The sequence below is a fragment of the Amblyomma maculatum genome, chromosome 5, assembly GCF_055883805.1.
Source record: "Amblyomma maculatum isolate TAMU_Amacu chromosome 5, ASM5588380v1, whole genome shotgun sequence".
In the NCBI taxonomy this organism is placed as follows: domain Eukaryota; kingdom Metazoa; phylum Arthropoda; class Arachnida; order Ixodida; family Ixodidae; genus Amblyomma; species Amblyomma maculatum.
This window is the reverse complement of record NC_139348.1, coordinates 42341940-42355645: the sequence shown is the minus strand read 5'-3', so window position 1 is coordinate 42355645 and position 13706 is coordinate 42341940. Positions and strand designations below refer to the sequence as shown.

Genomic DNA, 13706 nt, shown 5'->3' with positions numbered 1-13706 from the left:
TCTTCACGCACAACATTCGAGATAGCTCTAACAGGCGGGTGCTACTCGAGAGTGGGCTGCTTTTGCAGCGCCTTGCGCATGATACTGCGGATAAATTCACGAAAGTCCGCAGCAGTCAAGTTCTCAGGACGATAAATATACACAAGTCGTTGCTGCAGTGCACGCTCCATGTTTTTCGATCTTCCCTCGTAAAATCAGCCACAGTATACAGAGGGTCACGTAGAAGGCCAGCGAACAGCTGCTGCTTGATGCCTCTCATAAAATGGCGTTCTTTATTTTCCTCCGACATGGCCGGAACTGCGCGAAGAAAAAACCAATTCATCACTTCCACGAGCAAGGCGACGCTCTCATTAGGCTGCAGCGCTCGACATTAGAGAGATTTAGCTTACCGGAGACGTATTACGTCCCCCGGAGACGTACAGACGTAGACGTATCGGACGCCTACTGCGCATGCGTGAAAACTGCCGATACGTACAGGCGCTGGAGACGTACTCCGGAGACGTATGCCGCGTGACGTCCAGCTTACCGTAATCTCGCGAGATCTCACGAGATTTCAGCAGCCATGGAGCCAAGCCGCCAAGCTAAGCCAAGCGCCGATGGGATGGTGCTACGAGTGCTTGTAGAGTGCTGCTGTGCGCAACGGGCCACATAGTTCTTCCGTTTTCACATTGGCGTCATCAAATGCTGTAATACCCTTGCCCCGGCCGTGCCAAGAAAACATCATGCGCAAGCGTTTCAGTGCGGCGGACGACCAGCAAGTAGCTCGAGATCGCCACCATCCTGTACATACACAGTACAGCGCAGGGAGAAGGCGCCGTCGAAAGAAGTTGCAACGATTTCTAGGGATCCGCCGACGGCGAACGAGCGCTCGCTCCGCTGCGCAATGAAGGCGTTCGCAAAGGCCTTTGCAAGCCATCCAGCGTCAGAAAAAAAAAAAATGATTCTGGTAAGTCACTACTCACTACCTTCTCTGTTCAGACGATCGGACTGGACAGCGGACTGTCCGAGCGGAACAATGAGTTATCATATGTGACGAAAACGGCACTTTCGAGTAGCTCGGAATGGCAGTGACTCGGCGCCTGCCGATCGCGTGCGCTCCGAGTAGGAGTGGTGGTGGATGATGCTTTCCCACGATACATACGGCCCGCCCGTCTGAATACCGCCTAGTCGATTGCTGGGGAATAGCAGCGCAAAGTAAAAAGCCACTTACGTTGTGCGAATTAGATACATGATATTCCAGCATTTTTGCTAAGCATGGCTCGAGTTGCATAATATAATACACGTCGTGTAGCTGCTTTTGTTTACATGTGCATGTAAATGTGCACAGCCACCAGGAGCCACAATAAATGAAAATTGTTTGCAAGATGATTTACTTTATGTTCTCAGACAATTGTCTGGCACCATTAGCTAACAGCACATGCTGAATGCAGTGCCAAAGCCAAATATTGCAAGAGGTCATTTATTTTATTATTTTTTTTCCCCAAGCTTATGAACTTGTGTCCCTGTGTCAGCACGTGAAATGAAGTGCGCCAATATTTTATGCTGTTGGACAAAACATTCAGACACTGGAAGTCCTATTAGCATTTACAAGTCGCAGAGGCTGAACTGGTTTGCTCATTGTGTTATAAAAACACCTGAAACTTAAAAAAGGATCCTTGTTAAGGACCATTGCATTGAATGAAGGCAACAGTGTCTGCGTCGTGGCACTTTTCTAGTGTCCTGGCGCAACTTTCAGCTGCACAATTAGATCCTGTATTATGTTGGCAAGTTAATTACCAATCATCTGTGTCTCATATGGTTATTCCCTTTCAGATGAAAATGAGCCTGCAAGTGCCTGAATGACATGGTGCCCAGAGAGACTCATGATGATGAAAGCAATCATGACAACTCCCGGAATAGTAAGCGACAACACTTCTTATGTTGAACATGTTACAGCTACTTACAAAGCACTGCAATGTTCAGTCTTGATTCTCTTACTGCTGTGTACAAGGTCTAGCCAGAGTGCTAAAGTAAGCTCGTAAGTGTTGTTATGCACCGGAAAACAGCCCAAGATCTCATGGCTGCAGAAATAATTATTTCTTTCATTTGTTTGTTTGCTTCCATGGCACAGCCACAAGTCTGCACAGTGTGGAGCCGCTGCCGTCAACACCAAGCCTGCAGTCAGTGCCCCTGAGGGGTGAGGACATATTTACGTTATTTTGAGCAGCACCAATTTGTAAAAAGTTTTATTTATCTCAATGCCTTAGCAACTTACTATAGTTTAAAACTCAAGACTGCTTAGTACAACTGCACTAGAACCTAGTTGTTAGCTTTTGCATTCATGCCAAATCTATGCACGGACCAGCAGCAGCAACAGTGCATTATACAAAATGCAATGGCCTATGAAAGCAGCGATAAATGAAATAAATGAGTAGGAAAACAACTTATTCACAAATTTTCATGTTCATGGTGCACACTCACGAGACCATCGCAATGCTTTGTGTATTGTTATGCTTGTCTCACTGTTTTGAACCTACACTCCATTTGGTGGCATGACTGAGTCTTCGGTTTGAGAGAAGAATGACGTTTCGAAGATGAGAGAACAAAAACAATGAAATTTGATTGCACTTCTGCAGACTTATGTACATACTTCAAAGGTCTTAACAGCAAAAGGTCAAAAGCAAGTTCATAGCAATGATAGACTATTGAGCCTCTTGCCCAGGGCCGGTATTTTTTTACTCCACAAGAAGCCTTTAAACAATCAATCCAGCCCTCTCACGGAACTTTGGCCAATAAAACACGGCACATCTCTCCGGGTCAATCAGCCAGTCAATCAAACAGTATTGGTAAGCAATGTTCCTGCAGTCATACCTTGGGAACAAGCGAGGAGACATAGAAACTTCCATTTTCACTTCGATAGCGTTGCAATAGTCGAACAAGGAGTGTGTGTGCCAGAAAAACACAGGGTTGTCTGATGTCACATACAGCGGATCAAAACAGCATCTGTAGAACTCAACTCCTAATGGATCAGTGTAATGGTTTTATGGCCATGTCCCTTCTCCCAAACAGCCACCGTATCTTCCTGTGCGGTGTGCCCTCAGGCATCCCTCTCCAGAATGTATTCATCATCGGGCAAAGCGTGGGAAGTTCCCACATGCTTTTTCTTTTTGTGGCTTCACACTTTTGTGTGATGTTTGCCTGGACGCGTGATGCATTTCCAGCTCTTAGGTCATTGCACCATGACCTAAGAGCATAATGTGCATAATCAATGCAAAAGCTCAGAAGTAATATTTTATAGAGACATTTCTACCGCAATTACCCATTTGGTGAATTTTATTTATCCTCAAGAAAAGGATGGCAAAATTATATTATTGTTTACTCCACCCTCCACTGTGGTCTTAATGCATTGGTTGATGTGAAAAAATGATTCAATTTGTTTTCAATGTGCATCAGAAGGAGCGTTCACTGACATAAAATAACATCAAATACCATGGAAAATCTTTTGCATATGCCAGCAACAGGCAAGTCCTAGTATAGATTGCTGTTGAACGTGACACTTAGTATTCTCTGCGAGCCTACAATTGTAATGTTCCGACTCTCATTGCTGACAGCACGATTAAAAAGAAAATTTCTTTCTGGGAAAATAATTAGCGTTGTCTTTGAACAATTTATATTAAGTTTGATTGAAGCCACAACAATAATGTTAACAGGAAGGCTTTGCTTTGCTTTGTCAACGTGTCTGCATCTGTGCCGGTCATAATAGAACAGTCATCTGCATGTGGTGGTGGCAAAACTAATAAATATCCAACAGGCGCAAGATAGGTGTCAACTTATCCGCAAAGATGACGGCCTGGAGTCCTTGACATGGGCGACGTCAGCTAGTCGGATTAGACCTAGCAGAGTTTCAGGGCGTGAGCTCGACAGTAGTTTCCCAAAATTATTTTTTGTCTCTCGATTTATATTTTAGATTTCTGGACACGCCCATATCATATGTACCAGATCCACCCTATATATGTACGACAAATTTAATGGATATGTCGATGTGGGCAATGTCTTTGATGAACACTTTCAACAACAGTGGCCAAAGCAGGCTTCCTTGTGAAACACTGTTAGTGACTGTTAGATCGTTCAAATGGTGATTACTCAGGCATGCTATTTGTGTTTATTCTCCTCTCCTTCGGGGCAAGTGCCAAGGGATATACCTTACAACCTGTGTGCAATTCTGTTCACAACTATATAATCACACCAGGTAGATTGCTACAATGAGAATTCACTGCCTTTTCTTTTCCTTTCTTTTTTCATGAAATTCTAGTTTAAGATTCGTAATTATCAAAATACTCAATTGCTTGTCCATGAACCTTTTGTACTTGCTATATACCATGGCCTATTCCCCGCCGCGGGTATGTGCCATTACCACTAAAGACAGTCATCAATGGGTCTGATACATAGGTCAGGGGTGGAAGCAGGCTCAAGCATTTTGAAGCAGCTTTGGGAGCTGCGAGACAAGAGTTTTGGAGCATTTGAATTATGTTTTGGAGCAGGTTCCTAAGGTCAAATGCCTCTGATAATTGTAGTAATTGTTTTTTTTCTTTGACAGAAAAAGATGAGCTCTTCCTTTTTATGCAAGTTCAATGCCTGTCCAACTTCGCACTCGTTTCTGGCAAGACAACGGCCAACAACTTGGAACAGACTAGCAGCAAACAAAATGCTTGCTGGTGTGCTTTATAACTGAACACCTAGTGTGACCTTGTGACCTAACGCAGTTGCCTATTCTGACTTGACAGATTCAAATGTCGAGTTTACCACTTCAATGCACTCAAGCAATGCCACTAATTTGGAGCTCAGATTAATGGACATGACATTTCTGCTCTCTATCTTGTGCATATCCCTTTTTGATCCTATGCCTGTGCTGATAAATTCCTGAGCAGTGGTCAGTAGTGCCTTCAGGAAATGTAGATGGCACTGAAGGGTAGCCTTTTCATTCTTCAGCATTTTTACTTCACTACCTCCTTCCAATAGTTTTATCATTCTTTGCTTGAGCAATGCTGGGGCTCATTTTTTAAATCTTGGCAATAGGTCCTGTATGGCTTTCCAACACTCTTGAGACGCTTCCTAGTGAGTGACATCTTTGGAGTACCAACCCATAACGATTCAAGTATGATTTTGTCTGCCGTAGGCCCGACAAGCTTGTTACTGAAAAAGAGGCTCGATAAGTGCCTGCTTGTTCTTAGACCACAACCATTAGAATAACTCATGTGGTTTTTCCAGTCGGACAAGTTTCCTTCCGAACGACTCACAGTAGTTTGCGCCTATCTGCTTCGCTTGCTGCTCTTGCTTCTCCCTTCACCGGCGATTCAAAAGGCTGAGAGGAGGTGCTACGGCACATGCACAGTGCATTTTTTTTGCAATTATCTCCAATCGCCAGTGACTCATATTAAATTTACTTGCAAACAAATATTTATTATGCCAAATGCTTCCTTCCCTTACAAAAATTTCGTTTGTATTAAGCCCAGTGCTAGATGCGTTATATCTTTGCCACTGGTGCAAAGACATTGTTTGCGTGTTGCACTAAATTTGATGGTAGAACATTAAAACAGCCAGTTTGGAGCAGTTTTGGAGCAATATTGCATTTTGGAGCAGGATAGAGCAGAAAAAGCAGTTTGGGAGCAGAATGGAGCAAATGGAGCGGCAATTCCACCCCCGATAGGTGCATTCACAAGAGGAGACTGCTGCACTTCTGTGCCATGATATAGGGGTATGCCATATGCCCAGACATTTCATGAATAATCATGTGCGTAGTTATTCACTGCAATACCAGCTGGAGAGCAATATTAAACAACCTCCAGCTTTCTCATAACAGCTTTAATTTTACAGTAATTTCTGTGAACACTGCACCTTTTCATTCCAGGAAGGTAGAAGAATACAACACGGATTTTTTATGCAGCACATGGTGAAGAACACTGCCCCGTGTGAAGATGGACATGTGAAGATCAGCTGGTGAAATCTTGGCAATCAGTTGACAAGATGCTGATTGCGCTGATGAAAGAATGAAAGTTATTTATGTTGGCACTATATCACATTGCAGATAGCACCAGTTTATTTTCTCCAAAACTCTCTCTACCATGTTCACTTTGCCAAATAAATCCCAAATACATTTTTGCAACACAAATGCTGTCGGTGTGTTTCTGTTTTTGCATTTTATGGTGCATAAGTAGCTAAGGCTACAGTTTCGCAAATACAGGTCCAAAATTATCTGCAAAGGGCATTACACTAATTTTAAATTGCATATTTTAAGAAATATTTGCATTGTTAGAATTGTAAACATATGCAATGACTCGAAAAAAAAAAATATGTGCACAACCTCTCTCAAGTGAGCCTCAGCTACAACGCTGAAAACACTGTTAGTGGCCTGTGGTCACCACTTCACCAAAAGAAATTCAAAATGTCCCGTCACATAGTGGTAATTGCTAAAAGCATATCATAGGTCAGTGTTTCTCAAATAAGGGCTCACGAAGTGATTTTCAGGGTCCACGAAACCCACAGCTGCAAAAAAAAAGAAAAGAAAGATATGCGTGATAGCTTTGGCCAGACTAGACACAGTTTTGCAAGGTTAAAATCTAGGAGATTCAAAGGCGACTTTAGTTTATGAAAAAAAAAAGAGTGCGGAAACAGAGGGAGAGGGCATCTGCGGCATTCGTTGATGCCAACTATGGTAAAACTCTAGTTCTGGCTGTACTACCGGATGGGGCTACAATGCAAAGCGTCTCGGGCATGATGACAACATGACAGCTCAATGAGAGTACAATTAATTCAGTAGTGTACAGAAAACTCTGAATAATGACTCTAGCAGCACATGCGATCAATGAATATATGAGCTGTGAATTAGCGGCATGAAGTGAAAAACCATAAAATGGCATCATCACTTTTTGCATCTGGTAGCACAGGTTCTCACTGAAGCCGTCAGACAGCCTGACAAAGACAAGCTGTGGTGGTTCGCCAAAGCAGATGGCACTTCACACATACAGACACTTTTATAACTCAGATGCCACCTTTCCTTAATCTAGACAATACACAAATGCACACACAACCGTTCGGGTGAAACACTAGAGACGGCCCACGCAGCACAACTCAAGTACAGCGTTCAGACTGGTGGTCTAGTACATATTTGCGGTCACAAGCATCTCGTGCCACTAACAGTTCGAAGTTAGCGTTGGGAACAAGTGAAGCCGTTGGTCCGGAGCGCAGCTGTCGGGTGTTCACCGGTAGACGGTCACGCAGTCAAAGGAGCATGGGAGACAACGCCGAACCAGTCATCGCGTCCTTTCAGTTCGCCAAGTAGCGAGATGGCAAACCGAAGCTGTCATATCGCTGCACACAACACTCAGGCAAAAACCCCTGCATTTGAACACGAACACTATCACACGCCACCCTAAACGCCACCACGCACACACCATGTCATGTTGAACACTGTGAGACGAGAACAACGAGAAAGTAGTCATGCACTGCTGCAATCAATCGAGATAAATAATGCTGCATCTCGCATAAAAAAAAAAATTCATAAAGCTGCATCTCGGCATAACAGCGTCAACAAATGAACAGCATAAATCTTTGGGTAGCATTGTTGCATTCAGTGATGCTCATCTTGGAAATGGAGTAACTGTTCTAGAAAACACGGACAACAGAAACAGAAGTGGACATGGACGTACATAGGCTCACAACTGTATTTTACTAACCGAAAGAGGACATATATACAGCAAGCAAAAGTATAGCGTTGAGCATGCGGTTTTGTGCACTTTATATGTGTCATCTTTACTTAGTAAATCCAGTTGTGAGTCTGCAAGCCTCCTGTCCACTTGTTTCTGATGTCCAAGTTTCCTAGTGCACTTACCCTATTTACAAGATATGCACCACTGCATGCTGCAATTATTGCTGTAAGGAATACAGAGATGAATTCTGCGACTGTTGACAAATGTCTCAACTATGAAGGTCACTGCTTGCCATGCTTGTCTATATTTTACTGAGAAAGGCAGCCTAAAAAAAAAAAAAAATGTTCCAAATTTTTTGACCGCAGGACGTAGGCCGACACTTATGTCTGAAAAGGCACAAGGTACTAACTGAGGCAGACACAAGACAAAGTACATAGACACATGACAGCTGTACAAAGATGTTCGGCAGTTCATTGCGCAACTTTATACATGCGCCCTACCTGTTACCATCTCAAAGTTTGGTTCTTTAAATAGTCAATAAAAGCAAAATCCCGTGCTAAGCTGCCAAACCCTTCCTCTACAGCTTTCCTAACGCTGCTCATTGCCTTGTTGAAGGCAACATGATGAGGCTGCAGTACGGCACCTCCAAACAGCTTGTAGAGTAGAGGCCATTGGGGGTAGGCTGCATCACTATAGATCACATATTTATGACCCATGGTGATCTTCTGCAGGTTCTAAAAGTGCACCGTCTCCTTGAGGATCCCTAAAAGATAGCAAGAATTAAAAATATAACCAATGTGGGTCTACACAGGTGCCTCTGTTCTTTCTGTATAATGAGATGTAATTACAGTTGCAAGTTTTTAGATACAATTTTTTCCTACAAATTTATAAAATGCCACATGCTAACACAATCTTGCATCCCATACTTAAGTGCCACGTTTCTTTACAGATGAAAAGCTGTTTTTCATGAGGTGGGTCATTGAGTACCCTTTCCCAAAAACCAACTCAAAAAATATAAAAGTACTTGTGGAATTTTCGCAGCAGAGATGTTAGGCTTTAATTTGGAAATGCACTCCCCTGAATATGAAAAACATATTACAGCTAGTTACTGCAATGAAGACATGACTGAACAGGCTTACCTGCATCGTGACGCCTGCCTTTAAATGGCCCACTGGCAGGCTATGGCATTGGTACACATTAGTGCCTGATATTTCTGCACAGGCTCCACCTGTGCCCAGAGAAGTCCTCCTCCTGAGCCACAGACGGTCGACAAATTTGCCTTGCTGTGCCATGATGAAACCCCAGCTGTTGAGTACGGGGGCCTTCCTTTGCATGCACCGCCTGAGGAGGAAAAATTGAAGCAGCTGCAAGAAACGATCGCTTATAGAGTCCCTATAAAGTGGTCATGAGAAAATAATCTTTCAGTGTGCACCTTCTTTACTGTGCCGTAGCATAATACTTATTGCATTGCTTTTGGAAGAGTTCACTAGCGTTACCTCGTACAGGCCCATCAATTTTAGGGTGAAAATCTTTAATGGCTCATACTGTCGGCATTCGTTTGTTTGGTCACACTATAGCTGTCAATCAAATGACGTCATGATGATGCCATCAGAAAAAATTGAAATCCTGTTTCCGCTGAGAGCCGAACCTCTATCCCTCGCATCCCCATCCGAGCGCTTTAGCCAACTGTGCAACGCTCGGGATCGTGAAACACACATCAAAATTCTCCTTGTCTACAGTAGCGATGACAATGAAGTTGGAATTAGCAGTGATGACATTAGCAAAGATAATGACGGTGCATTTAATTGATAATGATGAGAGCAAACGTCATGCATCATGTGCACCAGCAACGCTTAGATTTTCACATTTCTGCAGTGTAGATTCCGCAGTGCTCTCGGATTTTTTCAACACTATCATCGACACTTGATTTTTTTTTTCAAAGCAAGCGAAATTCAGAAACTACATTAGTTATTTTCTTCTTCTTCTTTTTTTTTTTTTTGTAATTGAAAGATGATATATACATCTCACTTTTGCAAACGGTTTGAGACAGTAAGGATGTAAATAAAGACCAGGAATTTCACAGAAATCATGTGCCAAATCAAAAATGAGCCAGATTCTACTGATGTGCAGATAGAAATGAGCCAAATCTATTTTATTCTTGACAGCTTTCTTTCTCAGCTTTAGCATGATAGGGTGGACTACTGCGAGTGTAAATTCAATTATTGCTTCTCCATAGCTACTTCCTTATCACTGTTTAGGATACGAAGAGATCACAGGAAAATCTGAAGCCAGACGATAAAAACACTGGGAACATAGGCCTGCAGCAGACGAAGCAGTTTGTGCATAAAGCTCGCAAAATAACTTATAAAAGACTACATTCAGTTTAGCCTGTTGGCAGCGGCTTTGTGCATTTAGCAACATAAGCAAATAGCCGAAACTGGCAAGAAACGACAATATTTGCCGCTGTCTTGTCGCTTTGCATCCTATGTGCATCTACCATTCTCCGGCAATACAATGGTGCACTGAATTAAAATAGCTCTTCATTAAACACATTCCAACTAATTTCTACCGATAGAAAATAGCCTCACGTCTTTGCTTGAAGCAGAAGCTCACTAAGCATTTATTTGCTTACTTTAGAGCAAATCAGTGCTGCTGATTGTGTGACAATGAATATTACAACTCTTCATCAGCTGTATTCACAGTATGATCATTTACAGGTATTATTTTCACAAAGAGACTAGAAACGACTCTGAAAAAAATTTCATTCAGTCAAAGTAGGGTCAAATATAGATTTTCATATCGATAAGGGTCAAATCCAAAATTGCTTACATTGTTTAAATTATTGCATAAAATTTTATGAAATTTCTGTGTTGAGTATTTCTAACACATGAAGCAAATTAAAAAATAACTTGTGCTGATAACAACCTTTTGCGTATTTCTCAGTTTGTGTTTCCGTGGACTTCCCTAATTTAATAAAAAAAAAATATTGACTTGTAAGTATGCTAGTGTTTATGTTGATGACCTTATGCTGTGCTAATAGGCAAATCGAAAAGCAGCATAGCACTGGTTGCATTCGGGACGTTAAACAGTTTCACTAAATTCGATGTCGACAAGAGAGCACCTTTCCAAAGCTCTACAACCGAGTTGGAGAGCAGGGGTATATATATATATATATATATATATATATATATATATATATATATATATATATATATATATATATATATATGCCTTTGCACAAGTGTGCCTAAGTTAATTGACGTAAAAAGAAAATGATTACAGCAGACGTTCGGTGACTGGGCACGAGTCAACTGCAATCGTTAATGTATATTATGTTTTACAGTAGCCAAAACTGCTCGCCTGCTAGAAACGACACAACGCGGTTACGCGCCAGAGAGCATTGGCCCCATGCCATCATCCCTAGGAGCATGAGCGCTGGTGCCTTTCGACTACAAAATGGTAGGGTTTTGACGTAGTTATATCGAGTAGAAGGCTCGGTAGCGTTCATGCACACATGGAAGCTGATGGGGATGATGTGCAATGAGTAGCGCGAGAGTGCGTAGCAGTGTGCACGCGGAATGATACGACATCCCGCCCCGCTTCTCACAAGGAATTTATCGCTTTAAATCCGCTTGAAAGCGCTATAAGCGGTCGCACAAGTGTTAGACTGTTTTGACAAGCTCTGAACCTCAGGATTAGCGCTAATTCGCATTCAAAGATGACTACTGAAACACCACAGCCAGTCAGCTTTGCTTTACATGTTTCGGCGGGCATATTTATTTGACACAGAAAGCACTGCTATCAATAATTTGGCTTGTAACCGTCAAGCCACCACTGACACCACACCATGCGCTACTTACCTCGGAGAATCGCTGAAGAGCTTGCAGATCAAGCCACTTGTCATATCGTAGAGTAGATGACCGAAGTAAAAGTCGAGCTGTGCCAAGGTGCCTCGGAGCCAGAGACTGACACGCTGCGCACTGATGACCTCATTTGGAATTAGGAGGGCTAACTGCAGCTCTCCGAAATCCTCTTTCTAGAATCTAAAAATCCTGTTGAACACTGCGTTGTTGTTGGCACCGATGTTGAAGGGTACCACGCTCACGTAAGTTCCTTCGAGGCTTTGGAATATCGCGCTCCCGTTGAAATCTATGCATGTCTTCAATTTCATCCCATGATAGGGTGCTTAAAAGCTGCCTGTCGTGAAGGGTGAAGGATGCTGTCGGCATGATGTAACGTAACGTGGGCAGGTTGCACCGATAGCAGGAGCAAATTCTAGCACACGACCGAACACCAGCAAACACGAGCAGTTGTTTCCTTCCTCCATGCGAGCACCAAAACAAACGGATTTAATGCAACTAGGCTTGAATTGTTCAGGCTTGCTGCAGGTGGCAAAGTGGTTAAAAGTGAGCTCAAATTAATAATTATTCGAAACACAGCTAACACGTCAACATGATGACTTCGGGGGATCTGCATGTGACATTTTTGTGATATTATTTGAAGTATTTATTACAAATAACTTCCATTTTTTTTATTGGATAGCCATCATCATCATCTGCATGTACGTCTAGCGATACGTCTTACGTATGGGCGATACGTACAGCTAAAATGTGTTTTGCCCGGTGTCAGCCGAATACGTCTACATCAATTTTCACGCATGCGCAGTAGGCGTCCGATACGTCTACGTCTGTACGTCTCCAGGAGACGTAATACGTCTCCGGTAAGCTAAATCTCTCTATTGTAGAGGCTGTTCTGTCATCTCGTTTCTAGCAATGCTGCAATGCAATGCAATTTTAGTGGAGCAAAAAGCTCCACCAAAATGTCATAGAAGCCGGTAGAGCTAAGGAAGTAGATTTAATGGCACGGCTGGGCTGACTCGCTAACAACCTTCCAGACAGAATATGAGCGCGTGCCGTTCTCCCAAGCTCTACCTCATGGCGGCGCCAGTAAGTATTTAAAATTGCAGCGGTATGCTATCAATGGAAGGGAACATTAACAGATCTACCGGATGTCATCATTGCTCTCAACGGGCAAAAATCAGGATAAGGTGGGCTCAAAGGCAGCTCGTGTTAAGCGCCCTCTTTAGCTCGTCCCATGACAATATGACATTCCAACATTCGAGAACCACTTGCTCAACCGTTTCACGTTTCTTTTGTATTGTGCGGTGAACACCCAGGGGTACAAAACGCCCTTTCTGATACTCCATTTCTTTGCCCTACCTCGTCGTAGATCTCTTGTGTAGGCCTAACAACATGCACTTGCCAGTGCCTTCACCTAATATCCATTGCAGTACCAAAGTGCGCAAGTACTGCCCGCTACAAATTCATGCTACAGTCAGTGAAGCCTCAGCCTCGGGGACTGGTCATAAGAATCTATGATGACATAGCGACGCTTTTTAATCGTTAGGTACTTCATGGCAAACGTCTGCTTTGATACCTCGGTTCAGTCAGGGGTGGCTGCTTAGGTAAAGGTAACCTGATAGCCTTTCATGACCAACCCATCCGGTAGAAACCGAGCGGGGGCGAGAGAATATCCTAAATATTCACATATGTAATGCCTTCTCACGCTGCAGTGCAGGTTCACGGTGTTATGAACAATGCGTCCGGTTATCATTTCAGACAGGATTAGCTGATACGGCGGGCAAATGCCACTCCATCGGAGCCAATGATTCCGCTCAGGCCACGAAAACTCGTTGGTCCAAGCGTGAAGGAGGGCCTAGAGGAAGCATTATGCTGTAGGTGACGTTGCAGTATGTTGGAGTGTAGGGTGGCGTCGAATAAACTGGGAAATTAAGAAACTGACTTTATCGCTGTTCACTCATAAAACGAAGCTTAAAGGACCTCAAAGTTTCTTTTGTTATCAAATGTTTCAGACGTGCTTTCTTAACACACAAAGACCAAGCCAGATCACAAGAACCACGCACGGGGGCTGGGGGGGATTGAGGCGGCCCTTAAGCTGTGCTTTTAAGGGTATCACTTGATGGTGTTAATACCTCCTACCGGAGGTGCCTTATGAGGATAT

The 13706-nt window shown here is 43.1% G+C and overlaps 1 long non-coding RNA gene across 2 annotated transcripts; it reads left to right on the top strand.

The window, feature by feature from the left end:
* Positions 1 to 523: 523 nt before the first annotated feature.
* LOC146188147 (uncharacterized) lies at positions 524 to 6091 on the top strand. 2 transcript variants are annotated; one of them, XR_014707486.1, is made up of 4 exons: positions 524 to 946; positions 1813 to 1898; positions 2111 to 2176; positions 5888 to 6091. It is a non-coding gene; the product is annotated as an uncharacterized LOC146188147 (long non-coding RNA). The 2 variants fall into 2 exon arrangements; XR_014707485.1 differs by lacking the exon at positions 524 to 946 and having other exon boundaries at positions 1573 to 1898.
* The last annotated feature ends 7615 nt before the right edge of the window (positions 6092 to 13706 follow it).